The sequence below is a fragment of the Chroicocephalus ridibundus genome, chromosome 2 (genome assembly GCF_963924245.1).
Source record: "Chroicocephalus ridibundus chromosome 2, bChrRid1.1, whole genome shotgun sequence".
NCBI classification, from domain to species: domain Eukaryota; kingdom Metazoa; phylum Chordata; class Aves; order Charadriiformes; family Laridae; genus Chroicocephalus; species Chroicocephalus ridibundus.
Window position 1 is genome coordinate 41,806,880 of NC_086285.1, and position 16,788 is coordinate 41,823,667.

The following is a 16,788-nucleotide window of genomic DNA, read 5'->3' on the forward strand; positions in this document are numbered from 1 at the left end:
GCAATGGAGTCAGATCTTAGTACTGAAAGTTTGACAGAAAAGACAGCGGCTATAATTTTACATGGAATAAAGCAGAAATAGTGAGTTATCTTTGTATCTACAAAGCCTAATTTTCAGGTTACATATTCCCAAAATTCAAGATATACTTAGATTCCCAGAATCTTTCTTTTAAGTGTGATATTGTTTCTCCTCCTCCTAGAAACTAGGGAAAAATAGTAGGTAACTGTGAAACATCGTCACGCTGGAAAGCAACATTTCTGTTCCCTATGCCCTTGGCCGTGTTTGTTTCAGTGCACCTCTGTTCCTTCAGTTATTATGCCTAACAGCAGAAAACTTGTTTTCCAGCAAGTGGAAGTGAAGGGATGCATTTCCAATGGGTAGGACAGAAGATACAATTCACAAACTGCGCCCTTTTCACACCACACAGGGCTTGATGCAGCTGACCGCCAAAAAGCAATTGGGGGTCTGCCCAAAGAGTCAGGGGCGCTGGGTGGATGCAGAGTTAGGCAGAATTCCCATTTCTTGCAAAATGGAGATAAGTATGGAGATGCAGAAAGCCCATAGGATACAGTTTTGACCTCAGACCATTCCAGTTACTATTCTGGAAGCTGAAATTTGAAATGATCCTATTACATAGTGAATGTCCTGCCAAAAGTCCATTTTACTCAAACTTTTACTCAAATCTGATCAGAGGGAGCTACTTCAATCACAATCCTGTCTCTGACATATCATTGGGGGACAGAGTTGGCTGCACATTTTTGTCTTTTCATCCAATATACTGAACAACTTCAAGACTTGTAAGCTCAAGTTCATTTACCCTGGTGTTGAAGTTTGAGGTATTTCAAAGTTTCACTGTTACTTAGAGCAGGCTGAGGAAACTGCATGCACAAGTGCATCACTAACCCGGTGGCCAAACATTTCAAGAGATATAAGCATGTATTTCTAGGTACCACCATTTAGTAGCTCACAAATAAACTGGGAGGGTTCTGAATGAAATAAGAACTGTAAAAACAAGTATTAAAAAAAAAAAAAAAACCAAACAAAAAAACCCCACCCCGAATATTTACTGTTCTTTCAGGTCAGGCAAGTTTTGGTGGCCGAAATACAAAACTTACATAAAGGGAATTTCTGCTTTCAAAGCTATGGAGTTATTGCAGGGGTGCCTCTTGGTCCCTTATATTAGCTAATGAAACAGAAATGCTGCTCAAGAGCTGCATCAAAAGACAGATAATCTTTAGGACACACAAGAGACAGGATCCCAAGAGGACACACTGGTCTCATGTATTTACTACTGCTTCTACTCTGGATACTCTGAGGAATGGGATTTTAGATAAATATAGAACAAAAGTATGCCCAGGGATCTTTGAGAGAAGAATTAGGAGGACAGTCATAAAAGGCTAAATTTGGCTTATAATTACCCCAGTCACAGAATTTAAGAAAGAAATAGCTGTGGTAAGAAAGTTTAAAGAGGTCTTGCTTTCTACTTCTTTCCAAAATGAAATAGGTTTTCCCTGAATTTTCTGAATTTCTTAGGAAACAAATTTAGCAGTTTGAGAGAAAACTCCCATTTCTTCCTTTTTGACACATTATTTTGTGTGATCTGCAACTCCTACTTTATTTCTTGTGTTGATTATCAGTCTTTCTCGGTGTTCAACTTGGTGCCTGTTACAAATATGTTTCCTTGTCTCTGTGTCAGAAACACATTTGCTGTGCTTTACTTTAAAAAAGTAGCAGTGACATAAATTGAAGTCAGTTTAATATCATAAAAATGACGATAGAATCTGGACTAAGAATTTAGCCTTACAGATGTGAGCAGAAATGTACAGAGAGAGTAAAATTTCATATCCTAACCAGAATAAAGCCATTGCCCTGCAGTGGGAACTTGGGGGAGAAAAAAAAAAAAAAAAAAGAAAAGAAAAAAAAAGGGTCTCTTTTTCACCTGTCACCTTCTTAGAGGTTCAGTGAGTCAGACACAGCCTTAGTTTCTATTTGCAGCTCTGTAGGAAACTGCAGAAAACCTATTGCCAGGGGCTGCAAAAGGAACGTGCTGAATGAAACGTTACCCCCGCTGGCTGTGCACCTCCCTGCCGACAGCCACAACATCTGTAGCATCCCTCCAGCATACGGTAGGTTGCAGGAGCTTGCAGAAAACCTCATGCGGGTTTTATGGTACTAGCGACTGCGAATGGCTCGTTTGTTCTTTGTTTGGCTGTGACCATAATTCAGGGTTTCACTCTCTGTTCCACCGGAGTTCTGCTTGAATATGGCATCTGGGATTGGGCCCTAACTGCAGTGGCTAAAAGCCCATCAAACACAGGCTGTGCTACATCCTTACTGAGTAGCGTGTTAATGTAACTGAACTCATACAGTTACGGAGGTTTATTCACCCGTTAAATCCACTACAAGCACCTCATATGACTCTTCCCTGGCTTTTAGTCAAAAAATGTTGCTTTAGGTGGTTTTGGTAAAGAGAATGCTCTAGCGTAAAGCCACATGGAGTAAGACAGATTTGCAATTTTTCAACATGTGTCTCAAAATTACATAATTTGGTCTGTGTTTTCCCCTACTTTAATAACCACCTAATTATTGAAAGAACTAGTACATTAATATTTAAAGTAAGTATAAATAGGTATCTAACAACCACTCCAATATAACTTTAAGAAAACATTCAGAGTGTTCCTATGTAACATCAATGAGGAATATAGAACCAAAATAAGGAAATTCCCTTGGAATTAGGTATAAAGGAGATCCTTGATCCCTAGCATTAGTTCTTTTTGCTTTGGCTGGTTCCCCACCAGTCACCATATAGCAACAATTCTTTAAAATTTCCAGTTGCCTTCATCATTCCTCAAGTTTCTTTGGTGCTTTCACTGGCCCCTAATGGTTCCCTAATAGAACCTTTTCTAGTCAGGGTTTATTCTCTGTTTCTTTTAATTTTGGACGTATGCAGTGCTCAGGGAACATTCAGAGCTGAGGGGACAGCTCTGTCACATTCAGTAGCTGGACTCCAGGACATTGACACTGATGACCTGACCATCTAGCAGAACATTCTGACAGGTTCCTAGGTTATTGCAATAGTACTGCATGACACCTCTGTCTCACTGCTTCCTCCTCCTTTGGAGTGCTATGAAGAGAACTATCACAATACAATGGCACACACTACTTAACCTCTTTAAAACCTATTTGCCCCGAATAATAGAATTTTTTGCAATTTCGCTCTTTCAGCCTGCAGAGGAAGGGGTTCAGTGGTGGGAAGGTGATGTTTAGACCATCAGCTGGAGGCTAACCGAAGTGTCCCTTTTCCCCGTGAAAACTTTTCTTTTTCCTACACAAACCAGAAAAATAATCTCAGCCTGGAGTGAGAAGCAGATGCTGGTAATGTTCACAATTATGACGCATGTCAGGTCGTGCGCTGTCTCATTAATCAGCACATCTCACAGCTGGCAGAGACCAGAACTGTGGGAAATGCAAGATGGGGGTTGTTGTCAGCACTTCTTCACCCCTCTATCGGCAACAGCGGGGGCTCTACCACCAGGCACAGTTCCGATGGATGCATTTTGGCCCTACCTATGCCATCTTTCAGTCTTGGTCAAAATAAACATTTCCACAGTACCGGATGAATAGAGAAACAGAAAACAGCATTTGTGTCCTATGTAGGAAACGGGGACAGGAGTCAAGAAGCAGCTTCTATTTTACCCAATGCGCAGCTGAGCTCCGTAACACACTGCTCCCAGGAGCCGGTCCCGTGTTGCTGACCACAGGAAAGCAGCATTCCTCTCCAGGGTTGCGTCAGCTTGTCACAGCCAGCCTCTGTCTTTCCTATAGACTAGAGATAAAAATACAATTTAATGTTTGACGCCTCTTGATTTCCCAATATGCTTTTTCACGTTGAGCTTTCATAGCCGCAGCAGTGAGGGATGCAGAAACGCATGACACACCGTGGAACCACCTGACTTTTAAAAACTGACAAACCACAAATAGAGTTGTTAATAATGATGCATGTCTTTCTATTTTTTTCTGTCTAGCTACAGTGAAACTAAAAGGCACTACACACATAAAACTGCCCCAAATCTGCCTCTTCTATTTCTATCTTCATCTCATATTTTTCAGCATGAACACATTGGATCTTTCAGGATTTCATAACCCTATACCTCTCAGAAGCATTCTTTATATAGATACATAGTTATATATAAATCATGTATAACTTATTTGTTTCTTAAATAGCTGGTAGTTCATCTCCATTTCAGTTGCTCATTGGACCATGCTAATAAAACAAGCAATGATTCCTATCAGTAATCAGGGAGCTAAAAATTATAAGACAGTGTTCTTAAATGGCATTTTTATCCCATGGGGCACCTGTGGCATGAGTTTGGTTTAAGGGCAGAAAAGGTAATTCTAGGTCACTCCAGTCTCCAAAAGACAGCACAGGAATAAAAATGCAGGTTTGCCAAAACCAAAGATGCAAAGTGCATACACTAGGCCTTATTTCTGAATTACTATCATTTTTTTTCAGAACACAAACTAAATACAAATTTGAGCACAGGTGCATACAAAAAAAAAAAAAGAAAGAAATATTGATAATTCAAGTCTACATACCTAGAGTCCCTCTTCATTTCTAGAAGCACTCTGTACAGCACTGCTGTAAGAGACCAGAGACAAAAAGCCTGAATATTAAAAGCCGCAGCAGTTCAACAGAGCAATACAACACCCTCCTAGGCTTAGACGCGTCTGGCGCTACAGCCAGTCCTTCCACTCATGCTTAACCAGAAATCATAAGTATCCATTCACACAGAAGGAAACATTTTTTAAAATGTATCATATTTTGCCCTACATTTACCTAATTTGCAATAGAAAAAAGAAGATACGTGAACCTCTGCACCTGATAAAAGTCAATTGACTTCAAAGGGCTCGGGACTTTACACAGAATTTTCAAAAATATTTTTGGATAATATAATACTGAGTTTAGGTCAACATCAGATGAAAGTCTCAAAAATACTGGTCTGATTCTGTAAAATTTTCATCTTAAATGATGATACTGATTTTAGTAAATCTAGTAATTTTAGTAAATTTAGTAAAACTGCAGGATTGAGCATATGCAGATGATGAATAATGCATAGCTAGAAGTGTTATTTATTCTGATAAGATGGAAGTTCACCAAATTGATCTACAAACACTGGAATTAAATTTAATGATGTTTCAGAGAATAGAACTTTCCTACCATGTACGCTATAATTATATTTTCTAAATCACATGTGGTTGCAATTTTAGGTACAATAACTGCAAAGAGCCTAGTAAGAATATGATAAACCCAAGGCACATGAAATATTAGGTAGTGTTCCCATGCTTTGGAGCAGGTTAATATTTTCTATATCCAAACATCAAAGAAAGAGAAACTCAGTTTGGATCAAAGCTCAACTTGCCTTATTTAATTTCTATTCCTGTGTCTGTCAATGGGAAACTTGCCTCAGTAAAGACAAAAGATGAAATCTAATACACAGCACGTATCTAACACATAGCACAATCACCTAAAATTAGGGAATATAATGACTAAATTATAAATATTTCACTCTGAGAAGAGAATAAGTAATGTCGTGCTATGTGTCCATGGGAAGACCTGCCTTAGAGGTGGATTCAAAGGAAGCTCTGTAGAGAATTAGAAAACTGGCAGTTCACAAAGCTGTTTAGAGACTGCTAAAAGAAAAAATACAGAAATACTCCAGGGAGAATTAAAAATTCCCACAGGTCTTCCTAGCAAAGAGATGCTGTCTCTCATTTCTTCTATGACATAAATATGTCAATTATTTATCACGTAAGACTTTATATATCTCATAATAATTATGACCCACAATCAGCTGAAACACTGAAAACATGCTCCTTCCTTGGAAAAGTCTATAGGGCCAATGGCTAATGTCCATTCCTAGAAAAGATGTAGATTTAATTCTGACAACAGCAGAAAAGGGATTTGAACTAGAATTTGTCACTTTCTACATAAGTACTCCAACCACTAGGCTGTCAACTCAAAGGGAGATTTCCTTTTTTCAGTCATATTTTGATTTGCAATTAAATTAAAAATAGTGGCCCGAGCTACACTTGTGGGGCAGCCACCTCTCCGTTGCTCACTAGGCATGCTCCTAAAAGTTCCTGCTAAATTGTTTTTCTCAGGGGGGTTTAAGCAGAGACACTGACTGGATCTGGATCCTGACGGAGCTTGGGTATGAGCCAGGTGCCAAGCTGGGTGCCGGCCCTCTAAGTCCCTGATTTTGCCTGGCTTCCAGTGAAAACTCAGAAAGAACTTCAGGATTTTCAGCTCAGCCCTGTAAGTACTTATTCTTGCAAGCAAGGGATTTGCGGGAACAGTCCCTTAACTTTTCACGTTCCAAGTTTCACGTGCCAGAAAAATTTAATAGACTATTCTGTGGTTTTGAAATCATGCGGAATACAGACTTAGTGCCAGCAGTTTTTAAATAATTTCCTTCACTATTAGACATAACTGTGCAGTGGAAGTTTGAAGTAAAACTTGCTTCCTTGGCTAAATATTATCCCCCTGCCATTTTGACCTACAGCCTATAAAGAAAGCTCTAGAGTATATGCGTAAGCACGCATATAGTCCCATTAACTTCACTGGGCATAATAAGAAAATGGAATGAGAGGTTTTGTTTCTTTAAGTTATTATTTTAACATTGTTCAGAAGGACTGAACAATTAAATGTTTCTTTGGAGAGATACATTGAAGACATTGTGCTCAATCACATGTTTTTTTTCAGCAGAGGGGAATTCTATTTGCTTAATGGCAAATTCTGGATTTTCACAGATACCAGAATTGCTCAAATGACATGGTTATAGGAAGCTGTGGAGGGCCTGAAAAGTTGAAATTAAAAGAAAAATCACTATGTGTTGATGTATAAACAACTTCACATTTAAGTTTTTACTATTAACTTAGCATTTAAGCAACTGAGAGGGTGGATAAAAATGCTTGTAGTCCTAAAATTTTCATAGCTTCAGTAACTGATATTCACTATTATTTAAAGTGTGGTTTCTTTTTTTCACCCTAGGGAGAAAAAAAAATCAGTTATCTATTTGCAAAGGCATATGGCATCACATGATCAATCCTCTACCCCCGTCCCAGAAAACGTGCATAGCAAAAGTCCTTCATCTGATTCTTCATCTGATTACTAGAAACATCACATATACCTGCCAAAGGTAATGAGATGTATATCTGTGAGATAACAGAAATATGTTACAATTTTAGGTTTTGACGTCTAACATTTTACCAGCTTGTAAATTGTGAAATTATTGGACAGAATTTCATTCAGAAGTCCTTCATTCAACCACATGCTAGTGATGATACAGCCCTCAAAAATCTAGGATTAAATGCATCTTTTTAAACACTTTGGTCTTTCCTTCACTGAAAAGATCATTCAAGACCAAACTGAAAACTCATACTGTTATTCTTAGTCATTGAGATATAACAAAAGATACAGTTGCTGTCAGTTTTTAGAAGATTTGGTTCCTGGTTTAAGGAAGTAAATTTTTGTTTTCCAAAAAAAATCAAGCTAATAATTTGCACTGCACATGTTATGTTTAATTACAAAATAGTCCCTTCCATGTTATACAACTAGCTGTAGATAAAAGTCAGTTTCTTATTATATACTCTAGAACTCTCTCCAATTAAAACATTTTTTGTGTCCAAGTGGTAAACCTACATGTATACGTTGCACCTAGACATAAAATGAATCAGTAGTTTAACTCAAAGCCAAATCTCTTTGAACTATTGATACCAACAAAGTAGCTGTTTAGCAGTAGGAAAAATGCATCTTAGAAATCATTTTAAACAAAATGGTTGTCATGTTTAAATAGGATTCTTCTCCCCTCACCACCTCACTTGAGCTTGGGAATTTTAGGCTGTTCCTGCCAATTTTGCCTCAGTGACTCATTCTAACTGAGCTTTTTGGATTTTGGTTTTTCTGTTGTTTTTATGTTCCATATTACTGTGCCATTTTGAGAGCACAGATTGTATTTTTATTAATAAAATAGGACGTATAGAGTCATGCAGTCATATAGAATTACTCAGTGCCCCTCTGGTCTTATCCAAAAACCTAAAAAGAAATGTTAAAAAAGGGGGGCTGGATCAAGAAAGCAATTAAATTGGGTTAATTGACATGATTCTGGACTGAAAGTGTTCACTTGGCTCCGAGTCCTAGGTTTAATGAAGTATTTGTTTGCACAATCCATCTGTGTGTAAGTGCTTGAGAAAAAAAAAATAGACAGAAAGTATAAACAAAGCTTTTAATAGATCCATTAACAAATAGGTAAGTTGACATTTATCTTTGATATGTCAACTACAGATGAATCTCATTACTACATTAACACATTTCCCCACAAATTTCCCGTGGGCATGTAAGGCTATTTTACGGCACTTGTCTTAGACCCAACCTGTCATTAACTGTACACTTTCCAGCCAGGGAAATAGCAATTCCTACAGCTTCCTCTAAGAAAAAGAACGTTTTCCCTCATCCTCTCGTGTTCATTGATAGGATGCCCTCATGTTGTTGCAAAAAGTGTTATCTTTGGAGATCACTATGGAAGGAAAAAACTCCCATCTGAACTGAATAAATCAAAGCTTCGTCTTTCCAGTTGTATGGTACAAATATATTCTGCTGCTGCATTCTGCCATGTCCACGCATAGTCAAGACCTATATAAAGTTGTGTCCTTGCAATATATATATTTATAAGGAATATGCAAAAGACAACCAGGAGAGCACATTTTCTGTATTGTTATAGTACCTCACAACTGCAGACTTTCACTAGCCCTTTCAATTCCCAAAGTCTTTCTCTACTTTGCATGCATTTGTGATTCCTGCAGTAGCTTTCTCAGACAGCAGGTGAAAGAACCTAGATAAAATTAATAATTTATAAATCCCCCTCTACTGTTCCTCATTTTCGGAAATCATGTACCCTTTTATTCCACTGAAGCGCACACTTTCACCGCAAAGCGGAACTGGAGGTACTTTTACGCAGTGCTTCTCAAGTAACGTATTGGTTGCAAAGCTGACGTGCACCTTTTACCTTCAGGTGGCTAATCCAAACATAAATTTCAATATTAGCCCTTCTTTCTGGAGATTATGACCCGGCGCTAGGGATTTTGCCATCCTCTTGGTTCACAGTGGGTGTCAAGCAAATCTTTAAAATTCCGGCACAGCGATGTTACCCATTGCAATACCTCTATCCTTTTCCTTATGCTAGCCTTCACCTTACCTTGTATGGTTTTCCACAGTGTATACAGCTCATTGGACTGTTTTGTGACCCAAACTGGAGCTCTGTATACCTTTTGCCTAGTAATTTGGATTCCCTTTTGCATGAGAGTACTGTCCACTTTCCACAGTTTAAGCATGGCCTGGGCCACTTCCCTTGCTTCATAAATATAATTCATTTTTGCATTGGTTTAATACTGAGTCACCTAGGAGTGTGTTTTGGACAAGATCTTTTCCTTATCAGGCATTCCAGAAACCCTCACCTATAAGTTGCAAGATTTCCATCCAAACTCCTCAGTGGGTACCATGTCAAGAGCATTTGTGTAGCTGAGCAGCAAGTACAGACGCATCCATCCAAACAACAACTCACTCAGCTCTTTTGGAATATTCCTGAAATGGGTAACCAACCTTGGCTTAAAAAAAGGCTATACGTTAATCTTTCTGTTCACAAGGCAGTTCCAGTGAGCCTTGACTCAGCTAACTTCACTCTTTGACATTCTCTTCAAGCCAAAAACATGTTTTTCAGCAAAGAGAAATCTCCTCTATGATACACTGGTAGAGACAGAGAATCTTTTTATGAAGATATATATATATGTTTCATCTTTTTATGAAATTTAGAGCAATCTCTCTGATTTAAAGTGTTTATATGTTTACGTAAGGCCTATATGTCAGGAATGTCTTTTTAAACATACTGCACAGTGAGGTTACTACAGGTGTTCTGGAAAGATAATTTTGCTGTAGAATATGGAACATATATATTGGAGATGGCTTCGTTCAACAGCAAACAAGATTTTACATGGTTTTGGTAGCTGCCTACTTTTTACATCTATTCTGTGTAGGTAGATGAGCTACTACAGCTGAGCTGAGCTGGCTTCGCATCCACTAGCCAGCAGCAGTAAGGAATGTGAGACCCAGCCTAGCGGCATTTGAGGCTGGATCAAGGCTGGAAGCGGTACAGCAGTGCTGCGCAAATGGCTTTTGTGCCAGTAAGTATGCTGGTAAAATGCTGCACTGTACATCTTTATCTATTCAAATCCACATCGACTCAAGGAGATCTGCACCAGGCTCCAGTGCTCAGAGATGACATATGCTTACAGCGATAATTTAATCTGTTCTCCCACTGCTTGCAAAATAAAAGTGAAAGCGGCCATATACAGGCAGTACAAAACACAGGACCAGAGCAAAACTGGTTTGAGTAGAGAGACAAAAATGAAAATTACACCTGCTAATGGAGAACAATCTACTAGCACTGACTGTTTAATCAAAATAAATAAACTAATCAAACTAAGTAAATGTAATAATCAATTTTTAAAAAGTTTTGTGTGAAAATCCAAATCTAGTCTATCTTTTCCCAGTGAGTCCTCATTTGCACATTAGGCGTTTACTGTTTCCTTGGGGGTTTTTTTCCCCCATAATTATCATATTGGACTAAATATTATCCTCTTAAGGTACAATGCCAAAGTACACCACTTAAGTACTTGATAATGTGTACTATGTATCTTTAAATAACATCGCAATGACAGTTATTGCACTGAAAGGAAAGCAGAAATACTAAAATGCTGCCTATTTTCTATAAAGAATGCTCAACTTGCAACTACACAAATGAATATATATAGAATTTCCATTATGCAAAAATATGCTGTTGGACTTCACAGAGTCTGTGTGTACACATACGCACGCACAGAAGAATAATAAGTAGAAATGTTGACATTTGTCTTACCTTCCAACCTTTTAGTACTTTTCCATTGATGCATTCTAAAAAATCAGCATAATTTGTAGGAATCTCAATGAGAAGTTCTCCTAGGGCTTTTGAAATTAAGTGTGATGCGCGCCCTTTAGGCTATATTTTCCTTTGAAAAGAAGTTCTGCTACATTGAAGTTTTTGCTTCTAAACAAGACTGATATGCTCAGATAAGTTACACATTATTACAAGATGGTCATTAGCTTCTAGGATCTTTATTTCAATATTTAAGAGAGCAAACAAGGTGTTCAACTTCGTTAAAACCAATTTTGGCTATAGATTACTAATCTGCATTAGTTAAAACCTTTCAAAGAAAATTTGAAAAGCAGCATCAAAAGAATGTTCTTTTTTTTTTAATCTTTCAAAATCCTATTTTTGCTCTGATACAGAAAACAGTGGGCCAGATTTATGTCTACTTTTGTTTCACTGAGACCAAAGGAAATTACGTCACAGCCGAATTGAGCTCAAATTGATCGAATCTGTAACACAGCATAGCGTCCATGCACACCTTAATGTGTACACTGAAAACTGATTGTTCCACTTCTGTGCCAGATTATGGATCTGACCCTGATGTAGTCATAACAAAAAAAAAAAAAAAAAAAAAGTCTATGAAAGAGAAAATCCGCTGCAGGACTGGGTTTGGAATATATGACCTAATTTGAAGCGGAAATCTCATTGATTTCAGCTTCATGGCCCAAAGGCAAAAGGTCCAGCACTGTTGCCAGGCAAGTCAGTGGCAAAACTCCTATTGGGTGCAACGTGAGTTGGTTGGGGTTTATATCGGGTTTGCGTCAGGAAGACACTGAGCGAAACGTCAGCCCTATCAGTGTCAGTAGGATTTTTGCCACTCGCGAAGTGAGCACCAAGATTGCATTTCTTACATCTGCAAAACTAAAGCCAAGTAATTACTGTCTGTGTTTCTTCCTGGATGGATATTGCTGGCACTGATTGCAACTGACATTTTTCAGAATACTTTTCTTACTCTTAAAAATTTTGCTATCTGCGAGTGTTGCTATAACTAATTTTTACTTCATTTTTCTGCATTTATTTTTCTCTCTAAACCTTTTCTCATCTCTTTAATAGCACAACTTCTTTTTTCAACCCCTCTCACTCCAAGCAGTGTGATTTTGGAATCACGCAGGGAGCACAGACAGGTTTACAGTTTAGGGGATTTAAGAAACTGACTGACTTCGGGAAAAACTCTGTATTTCATTGTTCAGAGGATAAAACCAAATCAGGACATTATTTAAATATGTCAAAATGGTGCGAGAATTCACTAATGCTTTTGATTAATTAAAGAAGTAGTAGTTACTTATTGTAGTAGTTAGCAATATTTATAATTCTGAGCTCCTCTGTAGGTACTTTCTGTCCATAGATATCAGTAGTCTATTTCCTTAATATCTTGTTCATTTCTACACCAGTGATAAAATTAGACCAAAACTATTTTCTAAGGATCCCTCAATAGGCATTAGAGAAGAATAAAGATACAGTTGTAATAATGAGGCCAATCTCTGCTTCTCAAAAACCTGTAATAATTCCACTATTAAAATCCACGGTATCATGAAATGACTTGGCATAGACTAATGCATGGAAGTACATTCAGTAATGAGACAAGAAACCAAAACATTGTATAGTCATGGGAGGATGATCAAAGCTTAATATTTGATGATTCATTAGTAATTGTGTAGTGTGTTTATAATCTGTCACTTTTTTAAGAATCGGGGGGGGGGGGGGGGGAATTTTTTTTTTTTTTAAGAGAAATCGCTTAAGGATTTCATGTTCCTGAAACTTCTCTTATGCTGTTAAAATGACAGGTATACTGTAAATTTTTTTCTACTCATTAATATGTGTCCTTTGATCAATGAGTTAGGTTTGTCTGCTTATGGCGTTTTAACACATTACGCCGTTTATTACAGCATTCTTTTAAAGAGCAAAATTCCAATAATAGCCATTTCCTTACATCTTCCTTGTCTCATGTTGATATTCTTTAGGAAGAATGGAAATTAAAAATCTTAAATTTTACAAAGATTTTAAAACCTTTTGTCCTGGTTTGAGGTAAAACAAAACCAGTTTTCTGATTTGTAATTCTACTTTTTAGCTGGGCCTCTTCTAACTGACTAAAGTCTGAAATTAACCGCATATTGGTCAGAAACTGTTCACTCTCAGAGTGATAAGACCTGATTATACCAAGGAATGGTACGCACAGAGGCTCTTGCTGATACTTATTGCTGTAACAACCAAGGTCAGCTAACTTCGCTGTTTGCCCCATTTGAGGGTCGGAAGCAGAGAAGCGTAGAGGGGTCCCACCCGCAGGGAGGAGCGGACGGGACAGGTGACCCAAAACTGACCAACAGGGTATTCCATCCCAATGCATCACGCTCAGTATAAAAGCTGAGGGATCAAAGGGGCAAGGGGCTCGCTCTCTTTCTTCAATGGCTGACGTCTGAGGAAGACCCTGTCTGTTCGTCTGCCTTTGATCCCGATCTGAGCACTCCTGACTCTAGTTCTGGAATTCAGCTCCTGTCCGTCGCTGACTCCAGTCTGGGACTTTCCCTGTGTCTGCTGGTGACGCGATCGTCATCCTGGGAGCTGGGTACGGTTTTGTATATATTGTATACTTTTTTCTTTAATTTTTATTATTCTATTATTATTTACTATGTTCTTATTTATTATTATTTTCATTAAAGTAGTTTAGTTCTTTTTCTAAACTCATAAATCTCCTTATCTCTTCCTCTCCTCTCTGAGGAGCGGGGGCGGGCCGTCTGTCATTCTGATTGGTCAATCCGGCCAAAACCACGACACCTTTTCTTAAAGGTTACAATTCACATAGAAATTTCTGGTTATCTGAAAACCAAGAAGAAAGTCAGAAAGATGCCACGATACCCTCTCAATTCTGACTGCAATGATGAGATTATAGATTCCTGGCATAAGTATATTTTTATTGTAACTCTAATTGGACAGTTTTCAAACAATGTGAAAACGGTATTTCAGCTGTAAGGGTGCGTGCTTTACCCCCACGCCATCACCTCGCACCTTGGACATCTAAAGAAACAGAGCAGAGGATAGAATACAATATGGGTAGGCGAGAAAGGAACTGTAGATGTGCAACGAAGGAATAAGAACAGAAGAAAGTTGCGGACAACTTAGGATCCGCCAATATTGAAATCATTTTTGTTTCACATCTAAGAAAAGAGAAAGCAGAAGAATTCACATCTAAGAAAAGCCTTTCGAGGTGGAGAAAAAGCGAATGTCAGCACACTAAGCCCAACCATCAGCCTGGCACTCCATCTATTCTTTTCTCACCAAACCTTAGATAAGCAGCTCCCGTGCAGTGTATTTCTACAAGTATAAAGGAAACATTGCTACTTTAACTGTCTGAAGTAATCTATAATATAGGTTTGCCTGGCATACCAAGTAGGCAGGACTAAAAGCTTTGTTTACTTGGAGATTAACTCTTGCATTGCAATTTATGATTCAATTGAGCAGACATTTTATGCCCTACAGTTTGTATTTTTATGTAGAATAGCGCATGTATTAGAGGCGTATGTTTTTTATTCATGTAAAAGAGGATTAAAATGTTTGCAGGTGAATGATGTCTTTAAAAAGCTATTGAGGTAGGAAAATGATCGAATACCAGGGAAGATATTTATACCTACTGAACATTTTATATCAGTGTTTTAATACTTCTGCAAAGCAATAAAGCTGGAAATAGAGTGAACTAATTCTTAACTTGAGTAGACTAGAAAAAAGCAATTTTATGCTAGATCCCCAGCCCAACACCTAATGTCAATGAAACTTACACAGTTTGAACACTATGCCCAGTCCTGAGTGAAAACAGACAGTTAAATTCATCCCTAATGTAAGCGCTGAAATCCCTGGAAGCGTGCCTGCTCACATTAGGTTGGAAATTATTTTTTTTTAGCTACTATGCCTTAAAGTATTTATTATCAACTGCATAAAATACACCATTTAAGAACATATGGCTTGGCAAAACGTCACCCTTTGCTTTAATGTTTCTGGAGTTTGAGTTTAAACAGTCTTTATAAACTGTTGAAGGAGGAAAATAGCTGAAGAGTAAAATCACGAGCAACGCTTGAGCTATGAAAGCATTCTTACAAGGGACTTGTTTTTAAAGGCATTCAGAGTACTACTAAAAAGAGTGGTAATAAAAGCAGCAGCAAGTCAAGCACATACCTACCAGTTAATGTCTGCCTGGGTAGCTCACAGTCCTCCAATCACAGAGTCAATTTTTTGCTTTGACACCAATCTTTCAGTCTTTGTGGCAAAGCTGCCCCTGCATGGACACATCTTCATTGTCCTCTTCATCCTTGCAGATGAAAAAGTACAATTTTATGTAAATTGTTGGGTGCTGGGAAGGCATTTGTAAACAATCTCATTTTAAAAGGACAAGTAACAAACCTGAATGCCAGCTTCTGTTAAAGCAGTTATTTGATAAGCTTGAAGTGAGATTCAGAGGGACAGAAGAAAGGACACAGTCACTGGAAGGATATAATTTAGTGCTTAAAAAGGAACTTAGAAGCGGATCACAGCTATAATTCAGGCTAATGTTTCATTTCATTTTTAAAGGGAGTCATTAGAAAACGCTTTGAAGCGTAAGAATGTCTGCCCAATGGGCTTCCTGACTGGTCTAGGAAGGGAAGATCTCAAACAGTTTAATAGAAAGTTATGTAAAGATCCAGACTTCAAGATAAAAATAGACAATGTACTGTGGAGAAAATTATCATCCTTTCTGGTGCCCTTGGGTTTTGCCCTGCAAGTGCTTACTCACTTGAAAAAAATCCTAATGTCTCCAAACCCCACTTGCTTTCTAATTAGAGTATTATTACTTACATGAGTAAGCATTTGCAGGATAAGTGCTTCTGCAAGCAGTCTGAGAGAGGCCAGCAAGTGAATGAGCTCTGGAATGGAATGATCCATTTAGCTTCCCAGGAAGCCCCGGTATACCGGAGTCCTGCCCTGCAGGCAGTAAATTACCTTTCTGTGAGTAAGCAGTGCTTGGAATAAGCAATGGCCCTTACGTGAGAACTACATTTGCTTGTGCAATTACCGCAAACACAAATAAATAAATAAATAAACAGCAAGCCGTAGGTGTCTGACAGCACTTTGGGGATCAGAAGGTCTCAGGTAGTTAAACAGAAGTAAAGCTGTGGATTCAGGTGCAGTTTGGATTTCGGAGCTGCAAAGACGCTGCTACATAAATGCTAAGGTGTGCTGTATCAAGTGGCGCTCCATGAGAGGGAAGGCTGTAGCCTCTCCACCTTCCAGTAAACCCACATCTGCCTCCAAGAGTCCTATGTCTTTATCATGCTCAAAACTAATTTGCATGAAAACTAGAAAAAGAAGAAAATATCCTTCTGGATTGATCATCAAGGATATAAAGAAGGCTATTAAAAAATCCAGAATTTACTACCAGATAGACATATACACCCTGAGGGTAACACACAACAAAAGACTGTAAAGTTCCAGTGATGTCAAATTTATTAGATGGCCAGCATGGCTGTATTTCTGAGATACAAGAGGTTTTTACACCGATTCAGTTGCCTACACAAGCATCTAGCACCATTTGAGACCTCTGTTAGCACAGACATCTGTACAGCGATGGCAAAGACGAGTCAAGGCCAATGGGAGTCCACACTCCTGGACAAGCGGCTGGAGGACAGGGGACACTGCAAACCATATCAAACCATATCAAATGGTGCCTGATGTCTATATTTAGGAGACCGAGTCAAGACGTCTATAACTTGAAGTTATTCCATAACAGCTGCCTGTCATACTA

At 38.4% G+C, this 16,788-nt stretch overlaps 1 long non-coding RNA gene across 1 annotated transcript; it reads right to left on the reverse strand.

Moving 5' to 3' along the window:
- Positions 1-3,699: 3,699 nt before the first annotated feature.
- LOC134510617 (uncharacterized) lies at positions 3,700-15,319 on the reverse strand. Its single transcript, XR_010069672.1, has 3 exons — positions 15,190-15,319; positions 4,597-4,639; positions 3,700-3,826 (listed from the first exon to the last, which is right to left on the reverse strand). It is a non-coding gene; the product is annotated as an uncharacterized LOC134510617 (long non-coding RNA).
- Positions 15,320-16,788: the final 1,469 nt, after the last annotated feature.